The sequence below is a fragment of the Gadus macrocephalus genome, chromosome 17 (genome assembly GCF_031168955.1).
Source record: "Gadus macrocephalus chromosome 17, ASM3116895v1".
NCBI lineage: Eukaryota > Metazoa > Chordata > Actinopteri > Gadiformes > Gadidae > Gadus > Gadus macrocephalus.
Window position 1 is genome coordinate 939,308 of NC_082398.1, and position 6,613 is coordinate 945,920.

General features: G+C 48.6%; 1 long non-coding RNA gene across 1 annotated transcript; it reads left to right on the plus strand.

Annotated features, from left to right (window-relative positions):
• On the plus strand, positions 1 to 3,159 carry LOC132475692 (uncharacterized). Its single transcript, XR_009529965.1, has 2 exons — positions 1 to 92; positions 833 to 3,159. It is a non-coding gene; the product is annotated as an uncharacterized LOC132475692 (long non-coding RNA).
• Positions 3,160 to 6,613: the final 3,454 nt, after the last annotated feature.

The window sequence follows — 6,613 nt, forward strand, 5'->3', positions numbered from 1 at the left end:
AAGGACATCGACTGGGTGGTGGACGACGAGGAGGCGCCCAGCGTGGCCAGCCTCTGCACCTTCCCCATCAGGGTGCCCATCGGGGACGACTGGTGAGACACCCCCCCACTGCGGGTTCAGCCCCCCCGTCTAGACTGGGATGAGTTTAGCAGAAGGCCGTTGAACAGATTGTTTTGAGGTTCTGTGTTTCGTTGCCACAACCGAAATTACACGACAGTGTTAATTAGTTAAAAGTATCGAGCAACGAAAGATACACAGCAAATATGTCGGTTTATAATTATATTATAAAGAATATGTATCTAACGTAATACACCTGGGTTAGAGCGGGAACATTCTGCTGAACATTAAACCAGAGAGAGACAGACAGACAGACAGACAGACAGACAGACAGACAGACACGCAGACAGACAGACAGACAGAGAGACAGACACACAGACAGACACGCAGACAGACAGACAGACAGACAGACAGACAGACACGCAGACACGCAGACAGACAGACAGACAGACAGACAGACAGACAGACAGACAGACAGACACACAGACAGACACGCAGACAGACAGACAGACAGACACGCAGACAGACAGACAGACAGACAGACAGACACGCAGACAGACAGACAGACAGACAGACAGACAGACAGACAGACAGACAGACAGACAGACAGACAGACAGACAGACAGACACGCAGACACACGCAGACAGACAGACAGACAGACAGACAGACAGACAGACAGACAGACAGACAGACAGACAGACAGGTCGATAGATGCGTCCGTACCTCACGATACCGATCACGACACCCCCCCCCCCCCACTCGCCCCCGACCCAGGTACTACCTCAACATCGACATGTTCGGGAAGGACCTGTCGCAGGTGCGCCGGCAGTACCTGGCCCACCTGCGCCGCCACACGGCCGGCCTGCAGGGCAGCGTCATGTGCCAGCTGTTCCTGGAGCCCGCCCTCTGGGCGCCCATGGTGGAGCTGTGCAGGAGCGTGCTGCGGGTGGAGCTGGTGAAGGAGTACACGGATCAGTGCGTGGTGGAGAGCGACGTGGTGTAGCCCCGCCCCCGGGCAGCCCAGCGCCCCGCCCCCTGGGGGGAGGGGGGGGCAGGAGGAGGAGCCAAAAGTGAGCGGAGAAATGTACAAAGAAGAAGACGACGGCGGAGAGAGAGGAGAGGAGGAAAAGTGTTTTCCGATTTAACGGATTCATGGATTCCACGACGCAGGAGAAGATTTAACGAGATATGCATTCTTTTTTTTTTTGAAATCCTTTTTGAGCGATGAGAAGGTGGATAGCGATACGAGCGAAACAAACAAAGAACGACAAACGTTGCTGTTGAAAGGGGGGAGGGAGGACAATGTGTCAAGGCTTCGTTAGACTCATGAGAGGGCTTTAATTAACTAACTACTAACGAGCGTCGCATCACACAACGCTGCTGTCCAGCGCTCTAACATACGTGACTTCAAAAAGCTTTCTCTGATTAGTTTTTACGTTGGTGTCCTAATCCTACTCGTCATTAACAATAGTATCGATGCAGCAATCGTTCTGAAGAGTCAGCTGGGCGTGGGTACAATGTCCTGCGTCATCGTGTTTTCTGTGGTTGTTAATATTAAGTGTTAAAATATAGCTTATTAAGTCTGCACAACTCTTAAGGCACTTTATGACAGACCATACAGACAGCTCGTTACACACCTGAAAATCAAAAACTGGACAAGCTTTGACTCGATGAGAGAAGTAAATATTGTTGTCACTCTTGATTTGACCAAAATCACCCTGATGAAAATCATTACTACAGTTTCCGGAAAATCTCCCCGAATGTAACCATGAACAAAGTGTGACTAGAAGCCAACCGTTCTGTTTCCACCCTGGCTCATCGTAGGTTAAGTTTGACACGTCTCCTCTTTAAATACTTACTACTGTATCTAGAACGTCTCTTTAAGTTATTTCATTTAAATGCTGCAGTGAGAGAAGATGGTTTAATATATTCCACACAGCTGGCGCTGTGAGAGAGTTAGTATTCTCAGCCAACTAGTGTAGATCGCTTAAAGCTTTGGAACAAACGTCGTTAAAGTGCTTTTTCGAAAAATTAACCTCATCCAACAATGTGCATAACGATTTAAATGTCCTTTTTCATACGTTTAACAATTATTTAGTTTTCGTTAGTGTTACAAATGTCCTCTGTGGTTTTTATCGTGCGACAAGAAGAGGAAGTCGTTTTTTAAAGCAGTTCACCTTTTTGGCGAACATTCCCCCAACGTACTGAGATTGCTGAGCATGGACACAAGATCCTATTGGCTCAGAATAACACGAAGCAGTGCCCTGATTGGAGCGTCTCCACCAGAACCAGAACCCAGGAAGCCCGTATTTCTCGGAAGCCTTATGTCACGACCCTCGGACCGGGGCCTACTACGTTGCCATAATAAAAATAACAGAGGCCCCACTGCTAGAGAGCGACAGAGCGGCTGGCGTCTGTACCTCCGCACCTCATCGTCGTAATGCACCCGCTGGGGCACGAAACCAGCCCAACGCGGACTGAATGGGCTCCAAAATGTATTTTGACGCTGCAAGCTTTCCTTTCGTTAGTCGCTCAATCTAAAAGTAGAAGCGTGAGCACTTCTCTGTGGAGTTCTGATCGCGCCGCCCACAACGTTTGAAGAGAAAGACCTGAATTAATTACCCGACTCTCCGCACCGCTCGGGAGGAGAATTTTTAATCAAAAGTTCTGAATTAGGTCGGTGATATTTGGTCCTGTCGGAGGCAAACAAACACCAACTCTGGAAGGAAGGACGACTTTGAAGACTAGAGAAAAGCTATTTTTTAAGCACGATCAGCGGTCAGTCAGCGTTTTTCACCGAGGATATATACTTGCTCTTTCTACATTTTTATTTTTCGACTGAAAAAAGGAGAATCTGGACAGGTTGCAGCTTTTGTTTGAGAAGAAGACGAAGACGAAGATTGAGGAGAGGAAGATGAAAGCCACACTACTTAATTGGAAAGTACATCCCTACCACTCGGTTTCTCATTCTCTCTCTCTCTCTCCCCCTCTGTCTCTCACATTTACACACACACACACACACACACACACACACACACACACACACACACACACACACACACACACACACACACACACACACACACACACACACACACACACACACTAATAGTTCAATCAAAAAGGAGTCAACCTTTTGTAAAGGAAGCTGGCCATTTTCACCATCAGCCAACCTCCCGTGTTCTGATTCTGCTGATTAGTTACTTTCATCTTTTACGGTTGTGTAATATGCAATATCTTGTCGGGCGCATAGATATTTTGAAGGTTTCCCTCATCGACGCCCTATGCAATATACCAGAAATCACTGGGGAAGAGATTGTCTGGAGTGAGTGTTGAACCAGGACGGGCTGTGGTGGGGTCATGGGGAGAAGTGGCCAGCTTTCTGCCATTCCGGTTAGAATGGGAAGGTATCCCGATTACCGTGTCCTATACGTGATGCTGTTTGCTAGAATTCCCCCCTGAACGAGAACACATGTTCCAAACACACAACCCACACCCCACAAACCCCCAGACACACACACCCTCACCCCCCACCAGGACTCAGACTTCAAACCTTGGATTCCATGTCTCTCACTTGTCTACCTTGTAAACAGGCGGTAAGATGTGTGTGTTTGTGTTTGTGTACTTTGTGCAACTTCTGTATGCATGAGCTACAAATGGCAGGTTGGGAGGAGGGTGACATGAGGAAAAAGAGGAAATGCTGTATTTATGTCTTTGGATATATGTCTGTGTTTTTCTTTTCTTTGAATGTAGCTGCAGGCGATGAGGGGTTTTAAGGAACGAATCGTTTCAACAACATATATATAAATATATATATAAACCGTATCACCAAAGGTCCTGCGGCTCAGATCTGAGCGCTTTGATTCGATCTCGTCCCATCCGTCTGTAAACGACACCAAATATACCGGAGCCGTCCGCGTTTCCTAAAGCGTTTGGCATTGGTTTCAATCCCCCGCCCAGACAACACAAACAGATCTATGGCTCTTCAACGGCAGCGCGCCGAAAGAAAGTGATATTCACTTTGTTTATGCAAGTGATCATCATCACGATGCCAATACTTAGATTGGCCAGCTGGCCACCTCGACCCCGTGACCTCAGCAGCCGGTGTCCTTCGAGGGCTGGGTGACCCTGACCCCTGGAAGACGGCTGTAAACGGGGTGTTGAGGGAGCAGGGCACGAGCAGCGCCACAGACGGTTATCGCCGACACGGTTCAACCGTACGTTTTATTTTCATCTGTGAAGCTCCTGATTGGTCCCTCTGATTCTGCGATGCCTCGCGGTCATTCCAGGTGTTTCTGGTCACCTACTGCTGTAACGTCCAGCAGCTATTGGCTGGGAGGGATTGGGGGGGTCCCAGCGGATAGTTGCTGGTCAAATGAGGACTTGTGCTCTAGTGCAAAACCCTGAGAAAGGTTTTCTTTTGGCTTGTTGTATTTTACATGTTCTTTTTCGTTTTTCCATCCACTCTTCATATATAGACACACACACACACACACACACACACACACACACACACACACACACACACACACACACACACACACACACACACGCACGCACGCACGCACGTGTCATGGGCTCTGCGATCATTTGCCGCGGTAATCGAAGGAGGCAAACTCGAGAATTACCACTTTGAGGATTAGATCTTCAACCTGGGTTCCCTGAAAGGTTTACTCCACCACCAGTCAACACCTGACTCCCAGTGATACTCCCTATCCCCCAGTCTATACGGCAACACGAATCGGAGCAGGGCGGAGAGTATGTCATTCACATGTCGCTCCAGTCAGTTAACGTGAGGTTATCCGTTTATACATGGGAGAAAGTGATGAATTATCAACCAATGATCACATGTCAGACGAGGTATTTTGTCCCGGTTTGTCCACTCAAGTGTGTGTGTTTTGACCGGTTCTTCAGACCACGTGCATGCATGCGTGTGTTTGTTTGGGTTGGCTTGGTGGGCTGTGATGGTGTGGATGAGGTTTACAGAGGGGGGGGGGGGGGGTGACGGTTGTTATAGTGCATAGCGCAGTGTGTACAGACGACTGTGGGAGCTATTTTTCCCCCCAATGAATGAGTGAACGGTTCATGTTGTGGAAGACAAAGAGACACTGGAGGGAAGACCAGGACAGACAGAGAGCGAGAGCGAGAGCGAGAGAGAGAGAGAGGGAATGAGAGAGACAGGGAGGGAGATACAGAGAGAGAGAGAGAGAGACATGGAGGGACAGACTGCGAGCTAGAGAAAGGGAGAGAGGGAGAGAGAATTAGTGAAAGGAATGTGTGGTCAGTCCAGCCGGGCTTACGTTGCATAGTCAAAATGTTTAGGAGCTATCCGGGCATAGAGAGATGTGATTGATCCCCAGACAGCGCCTCACTCGCTGCCTTGCAAAAGAAACACCTTACACACACAAGAACACACACAAGAACCCACGCGCACACACTCACAAGAACACAAAACACTGCAGAACACACAACACACAGAGCACACCATTCATCAGTTACTTCACACTCAATGTTTGTTTTTTATTTTCCTTTTTTTTTAAGCTATTGTTTAGAATTAATTTATTTTGGGGTCACAATGTCTACTATCTATGTTATCCGAACACAAGGGAGGATGTCAGACAAAACTTGAAGCTGTGTCAAATCACTGTATCGTTTACTATGTCCCTTGAAATGTTTATTTTCACAAAATTGGAATTTTTGATATGAAATACCCTTGATAAAGAAACCGTGTGATCGACCACAGAGTACAAGGTCCGGCGGAAAACCGAGCACTGACCTCCCTCAATGAGCACTGCGCCCAAAACGCAGCCTACCGCCATCCCATTCCCCGATTGGCTCCAATTCCAGTCAATCAGGAAATAAATAAAAGCAGTTGTAATACCCCCGAGTCACCAGAGGAGGTGCTGTTCCCAGTTAACATTTTGGTGTTCGGTTCTCTCCAGCCAACCTTGTCCGCTTGTAGTCCACTGCTGTTCTGTGCCGTTTTATTTTCTACTGCCTGCTGTCGATGTTGTCCCCGTGTGAGGGTGTATGCGGCCGCACGCAACCAGGTCGACACGTGCATGGGTGGCACCTCTGTAGTGTTGCTATGGACCCCCTAGCAACCCCCGTCTCAGTAGCGGTCTGATGTATATATGTACATGTATAGTTTATGACTCCCGGCGGTTCCTAAGTTCAATGCGAACCATCAATGTCGAGGCAACATCGTCTCCATATTTAGGACCTATAGGATCCATATGCACTTTAAAAAGAAATAACGACGAAAAACAAAACCATCAGATTCCGAACGCTGACCTGCGGTTGCGTGCGCGATGCCCATGCACACAAACACACCCTGGGAATCCACTGTATGTTTCGTTCTCTGCACCCCGGGCTGTCTGCAGACGTGGTCCCCGAGTGGGGGTCTCCTGGGGTGAGTCAGGGGGGTCTGATGTTCCACCGAGGCCAAAGACTTCTGCCTTCAGACGTCACAGCTTTTTAAACCAACGCATTGACTGCGTCCGCCCCCCCCCCCTTGCAGGCAGACCCACGGCCAAGCTGTCTGTCTGGTGGTCG